The sequence below is a fragment of the Ambystoma mexicanum genome, chromosome 13 (genome assembly GCF_040938575.1).
Source record: "Ambystoma mexicanum isolate Mex_15411 chromosome 13, UKY_AmexF1_1, whole genome shotgun sequence".
Classification (NCBI taxonomy): domain Eukaryota; kingdom Metazoa; phylum Chordata; class Amphibia; order Caudata; family Ambystomatidae; genus Ambystoma; species Ambystoma mexicanum.
In genome coordinates this window covers 72,592,759-72,606,679 of record NC_090938.1, presented here as the reverse complement: position 1 = coordinate 72,606,679, position 13,921 = coordinate 72,592,759, and the positions used below count along the sequence as shown (strand labels likewise).

At 48.0% G+C, this 13,921-nt stretch overlaps 1 long non-coding RNA gene across 1 annotated transcript in view; it reads left to right on the top strand.

The window, feature by feature from the left end:
- Nucleotides 1–2,209: 2,209 nt before the first annotated feature.
- The window catches only part of LOC138520086 (uncharacterized), a 152,998-nt gene continuing 141,286 nt past the window's right edge, over nt 2,210–13,921 (top strand). Inside the window, exon 1 of the long non-coding RNA XR_011282780.1 lies at nt 2,210–2,725. This is a non-coding gene — a long non-coding RNA (uncharacterized lncRNA). The remainder of the gene's footprint in view (nt 2,726–13,921) is intronic.

Below are 13,921 nucleotides of genomic sequence, written 5' to 3'. Positions count from 1 at the left end.
CATTGGGGTTCACTCAGCAAGCCTTGCCGGTAACTGTTACCATCTCTGAAGTAGCTCACGTAAGTTCAAAAGCAAGTATAAACTGTTTGTCATTGTGAAAATTCCTTTTACTAATGAAAATGTAACACGCGCAACATTAGCGAGAGCAATAGTGTTTGCGTAAGACAAAAAGCCAATTATTTGTATTGTTAAACAATTGACCGTTGCCAGAGTGGCTGCATGTCTCATTTAAAAGGGAATGCCTCTTAAAAGCCATTTAGAAAAGCGAATGTTGATTTTCATAAGTGTAACAAGTGAATGCAGCATCTAAGGAAGGTCACGTGTGGCCACCTGTATTTCCCTAAAGGAGTCTGAAACCCTATCTGCGATATTGAATAAGAAATACAATCACTAGTATCTCTTTAAGGATAACGATCTAATTTAAAGAGTGGTTGCATGTGCTTAAATCTGTTTTTATTTGAAGGCTGAAACTTGTATTCAGAACACGTATCCAGAAATTGTTGTACAGACTAGAAGAACAAGCATTACCCAAGCCAAGATGCAAACTCTTGCCATAGTGAAACCAGTCCTATTAAAAGCTTTAGCCCTGGTCTGCAAAGTTGCTGAAGGTCCAGTGTCTTCTGATACAGGTGCTTCATTGTTGCCTGGAGCTGGAAGCATGGCAATTTGGATTTGGATTTCTTTATTTGTATGGCGCGCCTGCCCCAAGGGTATCTGGGCGCTTAATTTAAGGTTACAATAACTTAAGGAAGAGGATTACAATATAATACATAATGGTACATATAAATGGATAAAGTACAATATACAGTGACAGGTGACAGAGGAAAAGGATAAAGTACAATATACAGTAACACAGGCAAGGGTAAACAGTGCATGGAGGAAGTGAAAAAGTATACAAAGATTAAAAAGGGTTGTACAGTGTGTTCACACGGTATGTACCAAATACAGGATATCAACAGTGGGGTGGTAGGCGCATAGGCATGGGCGTTCTCAGTCAGTCTGAGGGATGACGGGTTCCGTTAACCACAATTTGGTTTTGTGTTTAAAGGAGTGGAAAGAAGGATCTGATCTAAGCAGATTGGGCAAGGTGTTCCAAAGTTTGGAAGCTAATGTAGGGAAGCTAGTCCCCCCTGCTTTCTGTAATTTGAATCTGGGTAGAACGAGGCAATTCGTCTGTGCGGATCTGAGAGGTCGGGAAGACGAATGGGGTGTAAATCAGCATGCAAGGGAGATGGGAGCCTGGTTGTGTAGGCATTTGTGTGTGATACAGCTTCATGGTTGTCACTGGAACCAAGGTGTGAACAAACCTCAGTGCTTGTAAAAGGGTCATGCAGAAGAAGCAGTGGCAGGGAGGCAGACAGAAGAGGATCCCCTTTTCTTGGGAATATAGTTAAGAAGGGTGCCTTGCCGACCTGGAGAGGTCGAAGTGTATACAAAATGCTCAGTATGGGTTGGTGATAAAAGTTGGGCATGGGTGATGGTAGAAGTGGCCAAAACAGATGCCCAACCATGAGTGGCCTTCTGAACCAAGAGTAGAAGACCAGAGGCTGCCAAACACTTATGAGCATGCTTACTGAAGGATTTACATTACAGTAAAATCATATATTAAAATCACTGATCATTAAGTGGTCTGTGATGGTCAACCATAAACATGTTAGAACACAGTCTATGTAATGAGTTAGTATACGAGAGGGGAGGCGGCCTCCCAGCCAATAAGGAGGGTCGAGGAAGGGTCTCATGGTAAAGTTCCTACTCCAAGCCTCCTCAGAAGCAGGAGGCAACTATCTATACCACCGGCAATTAAGTTAAGAGAGACCAATAGAGCAGCCAAAAGAGTACTGTCTTCTGAATAGCCAGTTAGCCCGTCTTTTCCCATGCCCTCACTGGCAGAGCTTCCTGCCCCGGTACATTGAGTCTTACCTGAGGCACACAGATACTGCATGTCTCCTTGCTGCATATGAAATAGTCTGCCTGACAGCTGGTAGGCACAGTTCATGGCAAACACCACACACAAGTCGTACACAAGGTAAATAAATGGAGTCACTGATCTAGAGGAGCTGAGAATACATGTATGGACACCCAGTGGCAGTTGAGCGCTGGTTTTTGAACCGAGGGACACAATTCGACGCCTGATTGGCTGGAGACTCCAACTAGCCGCGCAGCCAATGGCCGTGTGCATGGCGTCACTGTGACGTCACAGAGAGCATGCGCGGTGCCTCCCCGGCACTCCCTAGTTGAACTCTCCTGTGGTCTGGCCCATCGCTTTCCTTTCTACTAATTTCCCACTTTTTTCACTAACATCGCCCGCTCTACCATCCGAAAGATGGAGCACGGCACCTGCAAGTTGCCACACAAAGCCCCGAAAGAGAAAAGGGTCGTGCTGCAGCACGGGCCCCCCGCGCAGCCTACTTCCTGCAAAGTTCCTCACAGGACGCTGGTCCCGACCCCCTGCACGGTGGACCACAGGGCACGGCGCAAGGACAAGCACCCCGAGGAGGACACCTGCAGGGTGGAAGTCAAGGCCCCGCGCGCGGCCAGGCTTCCAGTTCCACAGCCGACATACTGTCGGAAAAAACACAAGGCCCCGCGTGGGCATTGGCCGCCGCCGCCAGAGAGCTGGTGCAGGGTGAAGGAGCCACTTCTGGAAGAGTCTTCCTGCAAGGTGGAGAAGGAGCACCGGGTCCCCCCGCCGGACGAATGCCCGCATCGGCAGGCTTCCTGCATGGTATGATGATGTCCCTCACACTGACACTAGGGGACGGTGCAGTGGCGCCTCCTACGCATGTGCAATGTTTCAAGCCAATGGCAGGTGACAGGTGCAGCACATGCGCAGTCTGCTGACTATAATTGCGCGGGCTTTGGCGCCACGTTTTTATTCCTCACATCCCTCTGCCCGGGGAGCGGCCACGGTGTAGTGATTTACTCAAGAAACGGCAGCTTTACCTTTGATGTCTTTCTTCTGCTTTATGTTTGTAAATAGTGTAAACATCTTTTAAGCAGGTTAAGAAGGGTGGCTGAGAGGGAACTGACTCCATTTTCAGCCTTTGACTACATTTTAGGTTGGTGTGAGCAACCGCCAACTCACCCGCCAAGCCTACTGCACACCCATTCATTTCAATGGGCTCTCACCCGCCAAACACAAAATCGGGTGTTTTAACCCACCTTTGCAACACAAATGGTTGAGGGCTATGGTTTTCACCCGCCTTGGTGACAAAATAGGTTGGGAGCTATGTGTGAGGGTTACATTTCTCCCAGAGGTTTCGCATCCAATGAGGGTGAATGTCCAGGAATGCTGCTAGGTGTTGTTTTAGCTGATCAATATGACAACGGTCATTAAAATGTGTGGCTCAAACCAAGCTCCTTCCACAATGAGGAGAGTTGGAATCAATGTACAAAAAAGTAGTGGAACAACGTTCCTCTGCCCGCCCCCTTTTATGCCCCACCCATTTTCCTGCTCCCTTCAATCCCCCATATAGCCATTCCCACCCCACCCCCTCAATTCAAACCCCCTATCTGGGTCCTTCCTTTACTTCCCTCCACCTCAAAAAGCTGTGACTTACAAAGGTTCTCACAAGACTAAAGACAACGTGGTCAAAGAATATACATTTAAATTACCACCATTAGTGTGTCATTGCCCCTCAGCATGAAACTTTATGTAGCCTTCCCTTCACCCACAATTCACACCTCTTAAGGGGCATGCACATGACCATAGCCACTGATACACATCTTCCATTACCTGCAAACACTGGTCATTTGATTGTTTCTAACTACCAGAAAACATACATTCAAGAGAAGTGAAATAATGCAGGTTTCCCACTTACAGTGCAATGTTTCCCCCCTCGTCTCCTCCTTATTGTTTTAACATTCCAAACTTCATTATTTAAGGCAGCCACCTCATGGTGTATGTATTGTATTTTAAGAGCTTATTAAACAAAATAAACTTGAAGTAAAAATGTGTTATGAAACTAGTTAAAGAATAATATCCATACATGAAAACTGTCCATTGGGGGCATTCTATGCCATGTAAATATAAGTTTGTAATTATTATATCTAGCCTAGTTATTTATCTAGGCTACTTATCTATCCCCTGTGTGGCGAATGGTTAACAGTACAAAGGACTTCTCCTTTTACTGTTTGCCATTCATAAACTGCTACAACTTCTACGTAATGTTTAAAAAATGCAATCACTGTTTCTTTTTCATCCTGGAGTAAGATGCCATTAAACAACCCCTCCCTCCACCCACAGGGTACCAGGAGGGAGTGCAGATACACAGCTGGACAGGCAGGCACCTGGGCCCAAATTCAGAAGGTAGCCAGTTGACCAGTGCATGTATCAGATAGGAGATCAGCAGGGGAGAGGAATAGAGAAGGCAGAAGCAAAGAGGACGGTCTAGAGGTGCTTTCGGAACCATAGATGATTCTGCTCAAGTTTCAGAGAGGCAGGGAGGCTGTTCCAGAGGGAGGCACCAGTCAAAAAAATAGATCTGCCTTCAACTCGTTGCTGAAAGAAGCGACTAACCCTCAAGGAGTTGGATGTGGAGGAGCGAAGAGCTCGAATAGGAAGATATTTCTTTAGAGAGAGTTGGAGGTATTGCGGTCTCAGGCCCCAGAAAGCCTTGTGGACAATGCAGAGGGTCTTGAACTTGATCTTTGTCGCCACTGGGAGCCAATGGAGAGATTTCAGAGCTGTAGAGATACGATCCCTGGGCTTGAGGCCAAGGACAAGTCTCGCAGTCCTGTTTTGGATGAGTTGAAGAGGACGGAGAGTAGATACAGGTAGATTTAGAAAGAGGCTTTTGGAGTAGTCCAGTCTAGAGAGAGCCATAGCTCTGGAGACAGTGAGCTTCTGGGGAAAGTGAGGAAAGGAAGAATGACTCTGAGGAGGTGCAGCTGGTAGTTTGACTTCTTAGAGATGTGAGGAGAGAAGGAGAGTGTGGAGTCGAAGATTACCCCGAAGCTCGCAGTTGGGAGCAGGAAGAGGGCCCAGAATGGGCGGCCAGAGAGTGTCAGGAAAAGAAGGTGCTGGTAAGCCGATGGGGAGGATCTCTGTCTTACTGGCATTAAGGCAGAGATCAGTGGCGGCACACCGCTCCTGGATTTCCGACAGACAATCCGGGATGAGAGAAGGAGAAGACGTGGCTGAGGGGAGCCTGAAAGCAAGCTGAGTGTCATCCGCATAGCACTGAAAGTTGGGGCAGAGAGCATCTATGCAGTGGGTAAGAGGTGCCCAGTATTGGTTGAACAGCCAGGGAGAAAGAGACCTCATCAGGGGTGAACAAAGGAAAGGAAGAGAAGGGAGGAGGAGAGTTGGCGGCAACAAGGCCAGAGGTAGAGGAAAAAGCAGAGGAAGAGAGGGTGGGCGGTATGTCCTGGAGTTTTTAGATAAAATGGGAAGCCAAGGCCGTGCAGAGGGCCTAAGCGGGGACAGGAGAGGTAGAGACTGCAGCAGGATTGGCCAACTCCTTTCAGATTTTAAAGAGTTTGGCCGAGTTGTTAGATGCCGGAGAGACGCTGGCTTGGATATTAGCTCTTTTCTCAGTGTGGACAGTCGGTACTTCCTCTGGAGCAGGCAGCAGGCCACTTTGTCCGAGGGTGTACAAGATGCCCGCCATTTCCCCTCAGCCACCCTACACTTGCATTTAAGGGTGACAATGTCGTGAGTCGTACCAAGAGTTGCACTTGGCTTTGGGCTTCAAGCGGATGCTCATGACAGGGGCAAGTGCATTAAGAGTGTCAGAGATAGAAGAACGGAAGTTGGAACGGGCTGTGTCAAGATGTGAGTCAGCCAGAGGTGCAGGAGGGGAGATAAAGTGGCAGGGAAAACTTCAGCTGACACACGCTTCATGGGTCGGATGACCGAGAAGGTGGGTGGCTGTCACGACCCTCGCCCAAAACCCCCTCTGGCAAACCAATAGGCCAGGTGGAGTCAGGACTCGGGCCTCTAGAGCCTGGCATCCTCTTCAAAAGCCCTCATGGGGCCAGTCCTGGCGCCTATGGCGCCAAGCTCATACACCATCAACAACAATGTGCTTGGGAACTACTTTATTGTATTGTCAGCCAACATGGAGGCATCCACATAGCTTGGTTCCTGAGAACCAAGCTATGCGGTCTAGTGTTTTGGGTGTGGGAGGCCTGGAACTACTTTCCCTGGTACTACTTTACCTGGGCTATATAAACCACACCCTGACCGCAGAACATGCTTCGCGTTACTTTGCAGCTTGCAACGTGACGCTCACCGTGTCCAGCTATTCCCTCGAACCTCGGAGAAGCAGAACCTGCAAGAAGACAAAAGGAACATCATTAGCAGCAGCATCTTACCTGCAGTCTTCATCTTTAAACACTCGCAGCTACTGAGAACAGCTTCCTCGAATCTGCACGCCTCCCGGCCAGAACGACCTGAAAGAGAAAGATAGAGGCAACATTAAAGAAAGCTGTAGAGACATTTACAAATTACGAACTGCTCAAAAGGCTTACCTGGCTGGTCGCCTCTCGGCTGGCACCACTCCGGACATTCCACTCGCGCTGAAGAACACTGCAACCTACAAGGAAGGAAAACACAGGTTAGCAAAGGCAAGACTTTGCAGCGCTGCGCATAGCGCTTACTTACGCATCATAGCGCTCTTAATGCGCCATCATTTACCAGCGGGGCTCAACCAAGCCAGTTCGCCGCGCTGAAGCTCTGCATACCAAAGGGAGAAAAAAGAGACATTTTAAACAAAGAAAGGCATGCGGGATAGCCACAAAACTAAAGAACAGCAATAAGACCTACCCGAACAATATCAAACGGGCCGGCGTCAGTGAAGTAACTGGACTGTACTTGCCCATGAAAGACAACGCGCTCCTGCAAAGAAGGCAGGACGGAGAGCATGCCTAATTCTACCACAATGTGAGGCGAGGGGGCCAGAGGGACTGAAAGCATACTGGGGTGGAGGGAGGATACTTACCCCAGTCGGTCAGTCTTGAACACAGTCCTCCTGTATTTTCAGGCAGAACCTTCCCCGCAGACCACATCAGGGCAAAGCTGAGAAGCATACCAGCGAGTAACCCGGCTGGGTGGCATCCCTGTGGATGCCAGGTGAGCGTAACAGTGGCAGTGGAGGGGTTGGCTCAACCTGAGGGGTAGAGAGAGATGAGAGAAGGTGGTCCCTCCAGGAGAGAGGAGTGGTTAGAGGATTAGAGAGGGGGAGGTCTGAGGAGATCAAAACATCCAGGGTGTGCCTTGCAGAGTGAGTTGGGCCAGAGGGAAGAATAGAGAGAGAAAGAGATTCGCAGAGGTTGCGAAAGAATCCAGAGGAGGGACAAGAAGCATCCAGGTGGGTGTTGAGGTTTCTGAGGAGGAGTTGTTGAGTGGCCGAGGCCAGGAGAGAGGAGAGGTCCACCCACTCGGAAAGAAAGGAGGTTACCCGACCAGGTGGCCGATAGATAGCCACAGTGAGAGAGTGGCCAGGAGAGAGAGGGAGCCTGCAGACCACGCATTCAAAGGAGGAGTAGACCTCCATAGGAATGATAGAGGCAGGGATCCACTTGGGGAAGATCAAGGCTACACCCCCAACGGGACGGTTCGATGTGGTCGCGGAGAGGATCTTGTGGCCATCGGGGAGGGGAGTTTCAAAACTTGTTTCAGATCTGGCCTAGAACATCGAAGCCGTGTTCCTCCAGGAGACGGCAGATGTCAGAGGATTGTTTGACAGCTGAGCGAGAATTGAGAGTGGCAATGTGGAATTTTTACAACCCTTGAAAGAATTCTGTGGAGGGTACAGGTCAGAGGTACGCCCTGTGGAAGTGTAGAAGGGGCACGAGGGTGGGCAGAAGAGGAAGGAGGAGAGGTCAGGGTAGCCAAGGAGGAGGATGAAGGTGCCATAGAGGTGGCAGAGGAGGGAGGCAACACGGCAGCCAGAGAAGAAGTAGGGAAAGCCAGAGAGGTAGCAGAGGGTAGAGGTAAAGGAGCCAGAGAAGGGAAAGAAGGGACAGCAGGAGAAGAAAGGAAGTTGATGGGGCACGGGAAGCGTCTATCAAAGAGGAGGAGGTTGGCCTGAGAACTTTGGCCCAAGACAGTGCAATTTATGTAAACTTTATTGATGTTCTTAGAGGAGTGGAAGTGGGCCAGGAGGGCCTCCCACCAGGTGTCACCATTAATGGGAGAGGAGGAAAAAGGAGAGAGCACAGAGACCATATGTGAAGTCTATAGATCTGGCGAAGGAATGACAAAGAAGATGTCAATGAGGGTCTGCCTGGAGGAAGCGCTGGTGAAGATATCAGCGATAGGGAGGCCTGGGTTGGAGACCAGGATATCCCGTTTGAACTTCTTCCTACCAGACTTAGTAAGAAGGACAGGATAGTCAATAGAGAAGCAGTTAGAGAAGATAGGAGGGATGCAGAGCACCATAGAGGATGCAGAGGGAGAGGAGAGAAGGGGGGGAGGTGAGGGATGGGGGAACAAAGTTAAGTGTGGAGGAGACACTAGGGCGGGCACAAGACACAAGAAGAGGGGTGCAAGCAGACAAGACAAGAACAAATTAATACAATGCACGATAGGCTTGATGAGACAAAAAAGAAGAGTCGTCATGTAGATGTGAAAAACAAACCAGTTAACAGAGTAAGAATGAGGGAACCTGAATGAAAAAGGAACATGACAGGGAACAACCAGGCAGCAAGGCCAAGAAACAGAACTATGATCAAGGGAACCTAAGGAGAAGAGTGAAACATATACAGAAGTAGGCAGTACAACAATACAGCAGTCAAAGATGGCAGACACAACAACAGTGCAGTCAATTGCAAACAAAAAAACCATTATATTTTTTAAATGGAAAGCATGCACGTTTTAAAGGAATGTTGCTTAAACTCCAAACTTTCATGGCATTTCATGCAGAAGTAAGAGCCTCTTGAACAAACCCAAGGGGACATAAACACATAGGGCCTCATTACGAGGCTTGCGCTCCCGTAATGAAGGGTGCCGGTACGGGACCGGCACAGTTCATTACGGGATGCGCAATTACGAGGCGCCCTCGCGGGACCCGAAACAGACGTCTGGTAAAACCAGACACCCTTTCCGGGTCCCGCGAGGGGACCAAGGTGCTAATAAAGGGCCAGTTATAAACGGGCCCGTTATTAGCTCCATCCCCATTGAGCCCTATGGGGGCCCAAATGGGAATGGGGATCGGTTCCTTCAAGGAGGAATTACCGGGTCCTCCAATGTTGTAATGACCTGGTTATTCCTCATTGAAGGAACCCGGTATTAGAGCCCGGTATGGAGGCAGCCATGCCATGATTTAGGGCATGGCTGCCTCCTTACTCGTAATGAGGCCCATAGACATGGTAGCACAAATAGATAAACAGTGAGTACGCAATACCAATACATATTTGATTGGCATGGCCACAAAAGTGAGCTTGATCTTATTTTTCTTTAAGTCAAATAGTTTTTATTGATATTTCACAAGAAAAAATAAACCCAATACAAATGATCAAATTCATTAAAAACAGTACTAGTGGTGAACAACGATTAGCGCATTCATATAACACTTAGCAATGAATAAGAGGACACATTTAACACGTAACGAAAAATGAATGTCACATTTTAAAATTAGCCAGTACAATTTATAACATGTTACATTATATTGAGGAAAACAGGCAGTTTCGAAGACAAGACAGACAGAAACACAAAGTGATTTAGATAAGAGCATCATAAAATACAAGCCCAGAACCAGCAAGTAATCAAAGTGGTTTAGGAACGTTCACTTTTTTGCCAACTTGTTTGGACGCAAATACAGAATTAGTTTTGCTAGGTAAATTAATTAAGTCTGACCATTTATTACTAAAGTTTTGGAATTCAAAAGCCGATATGGTACTTTATTTTTCAATTCTAGGCCCTGTGCAAATATAATTCAATGGATAACTTTGGTTATATTATCAGAACATTTCTGTTTACATGGAATTATTTTATAAACACCTATTTTAATCATTTGGTTGAACAGTTTGGGAGACTTAATCTCCTCAATTTCAGACTCGTCAAGTGGTCCCAACTTTAGATTGATGAGTGACAGGTGGGCAATTTAATCATTTTATTTACTTATTTAATCATTTATATAGCGCACAAACCTCAGAGGCATCTAGGCCCTTTTAGCCTAAGAATATGGTTACAGTAAGTGCTGGAAACATCAGGTTACAATGGTTACAGACCAGGCATAAATTAGACCAGTGTAGTGCAGCTTATACATACTAGGAAAATCTTGCCTTGTTACAGGGAGCTACATCATAGGTAAATATATGGGACATGATGAGTAGAGAGAATACATACTTTGAAAGCTCTCCTCTTGTTACGGGGAGCTACGTCATAGGTACATATATGGGACATGATGGATAGAGAGAATACATACTTTGAAAGCTCGCCTCTTGTGGCGGGGAGCTGCATCAGGGATGCATATGTGACATAAAAAAGGTAACGGAAGAGTGCATACTTGGGAAGGCTCAACCTAGAGACAGAGGGCCACATCAATGGTGCATGATAATGGGGAGAAACTGAGAGGTAAAGCAAAAAGGCAGTGGGTCTCCTCGTAGTAAGAGATCAGTTTCAGACAGACAGGCAGTATGTCGATAGAATTAAATCAAGAGTGCATGAGGAGGGTAACGCACCGCATATTATTTTACTGAAAAGGTTAGACTAGTTATGGAAAAGGACACGTGTGCGATCCATGTAAAACAAATGGGGGTGCTCTGCTGCAGCAGGCAAGTAATCCATGGCAGTGAGTAAGGCAGGTAATATCGCAGGTATCAATAATAACATTGATCATAAGGCCTGAAAGTAGTCAACTTGAAAGCAGTCAACTTGGCAGTTTAGAAATGGTAAGTGAGTTGACTACTCGGCAGTTCGCAAGTGTGGAAAGGAACGTAAGGCAGTCCAGTATGCACCAGTTAAGGTGGTGCGTTTTTAGTTGAGCTGGCATGTCCGGGTGATCCTTGCTAAGTGCATGACACAGACAATAGAACACTATGGAGTGGTAAGGGTCAGCGCATTGTCCATTGTTTGTAATGAGGCAAGAGCATTGTTTAAGGATTTTGGATAGCTCCGGTAATTAAATCGGCAAGGACGGAAACAGATGCATACTAGCTGCCGGCTGCAGGATCACGTAGCAGGGCAGGTACAATGCAGATACGGTCAGTAAAAACAAGTGTATATAAAGGGAAAACTCACACAAGAACGTTAGGTGGACGGTACAATATCTTTGTAGGTGGATCATGGGCAACTTAGGTGTGGTTATGGAAATGAGCACCTCTTACCTGTGGAAAGATCAGGAGTGCCTCGGGTGCAGGAGGGGTGCTCGGAAAAGTCTGATCGCAAGTTGGGCAGTACTGGAAGCCAGGAAAGCCACAGGCAAGACAGGGAAAGACAGAGCCTTAAACACACAGGCCTTTAATACCGGGCCCGGCTTCACCTCACGGCTCAGCTGGGCCTCAGTATTTGATGAAAGATTCGGCCATTCAGGTGGACTCATGAGACGTGCCTCTCCGTCTCCAAGGCAATGCAGGAGGCTGGATCAGCTGCTATTAGGTGGCGGCCATTTCGGAAGATGTCACCGGGTCTGTAGAAGATAGGTGAATCTGCAGGCTCTGCCCCACAATGGTCAGGGTGCACATCCTCCTGCAGTGTGCTCTTGCAGGGAATGACAGGGCCGCGCTTGTTCTTCTTCTTGCTGATAGATTTTTAGCCATCAGCGGTGATTTTTGGATACCGAGGCTTGAGCCTCATTACTCCATCTTCTCGGGTTGAGTATGTAGTCGTGGGTTTGTTTTCTTCTTGCTCTGTGTGGTCTTGTCACATTAGAGCTGGTTTCACAGGGTCTTCGCAGTGATGGGCCGCGGGTAGCGGTCGAAGGGGTTTGCAGTGGTGGCAGTGAGTCTTCTGATCAGAGGGTTCGGGTTCTGATCCAGTCCTTGACAGAAGTTCTTACTCAGCTTCGCTAGATGTTCGTCCAACATCTCGATGTCCAGGTCTCTGTGAAGGTCTGCTATCCTTGTGAAGATTGGAGCTCCAGAAGATATCCGCAGGGCCTTGTTCTGGACTATCTGAAGACTCTTCCGGTGTCGCTCATGGCAGGTTATCCATGCTGGGGAGGCATACGTCAGGTTTGGTCTGATGATCGCCTTGTAGACGTTGATCTTTGTCCGGAGGGGCATGGACTTGCTCTTCAGGAGTGGGTACAGCGCTGCCATCTTTCCTTTTGCCTTCTGCTGAGTATTCTCGATGTGGCTTTCCCGGTTGAGGTTGCTGTCCAGGGTCACACCGAGGTAGCGGCTGCTGCTCTCCCATTTGATGGTCTCCCCGTTGAGGCTGATGTGTGGGTGCTCCTTGATCTTCTTTCTGGTGAACAGCGTTGCGGTTGTCTTGCTGGTGTTCAGTTCTATCCTCCAGTCGCTGTACCACTTCGCAATGGTATCCAATGAAGCTTGCAGGTTCTTCGCCACTTCCTTTCGCTGAATGACTGGGAGATGACTGCAACATCGTCTGCATACAGCGCCAGGTCGGTCTTGTGGAGATCTGTCGGGATGTCGTTGGTGAAGAGGTTGAACAGGAAGGGTCCGAGGTTCGATCCCTGTGGCACACCTGCTCGGATGGGATGTGATGAGGACATCTCAGACCGCATGGCGACATGGAAGGTGCGGCCTCCCAGGTAGCTTGCAATCGTCTTCACCAGGTAGTTTGGAAATCCCAGGCCAATCATCTTGTGCAGGGCCTTAAACACACAGGCCTTTAATACCAGGCCCGGCTCCACCTCACGGCTCAGCCGGGCCGTCGTATTTGATGAAAGATTCAGTCAATCGGGTGGCTCCATGAGGCGACGTGCCTCTCCGTCTCCAGGGCAATGCGGGAGGCTGGATCAGCTGCTAGAAGGTGATGGCAATTTCGGAAGATGTCGCCGGGTCTGTAGAAGAAAGATGAATCTCCAGGCTCTGCACCACGATGGTAAGGGGGCACATCCTCCGGCAGTGTGATCTTGCAGCGAAAAATTAGAAAAGGTTTGCACAGAATTCCAGATATCAGAGCAATAATTTGTGCATGCTTACTTTCACAAATCAAATGTAAAATAAAATTGTGCATTGGGCAAGTGACAGGAACATTATGTGCCAGAACCTTCTGCACTAAACCTCCTCATGTATTGGTATGCCTGATGCCTAACACAAATGGCCTGTTGTTTGTTTGTTCGTTTTATTATTTATAATGCGCAATTATACCCACGGGTATCAGGGCGCAGCAGTTACAAGAATATGCGAAGCTTAGTAACAGGTATAGAGGTACACATTCACAGTAAGGAGTATTTACAAAGTGGTAGGGAGGGCAAACAATGTAAGCAGTAACAACATAATTACAAGGGTGGGCACACATGTTACACGGTGTGTGGAAGGCATGAAAGAAGCCATAGCATTAGATACCTGAGTGGTCATTCAATTTCAGCCATGATGTTACCTTAGCGCGGAAGTGCAAATTAGGCATGTCTATTCTCAGGTTAGGAGGCAGGGAGTTCCATAGTTTCGCTGCTTTTACCATGAAGCTGTTGCCTCCTATATTAGCAAGTTTGAAATGTGGGATGGAAAGGCAGTCTTTGTACGCAGTTCTGAGGGGTCTCGAGGAGGCTTGTCTGTGGAATCTGTTGATCAGGTAGATCGGGGCAGCATTGTTGAGAGATTTATAGGTAAGTGATGCCGTTTTTAGGAGTATTTTGTTTCTAGTTGATAGCCAGTTGTTCTGTTGGCTGAGTCCTGAAATGTGTTCTCTTCTAGAGATGCCTAGGGCTGCTCTCAGGGCATTGGGCCTCATTACGACCCAGGCGGTAAGTTACCGCCTGGGCCGTGACTTTACCACCATGGCGTAAACTACGTTTACGCCATGGTGGTTGGCGGACTTACCGCCCCATTCCAACCTTGGCGG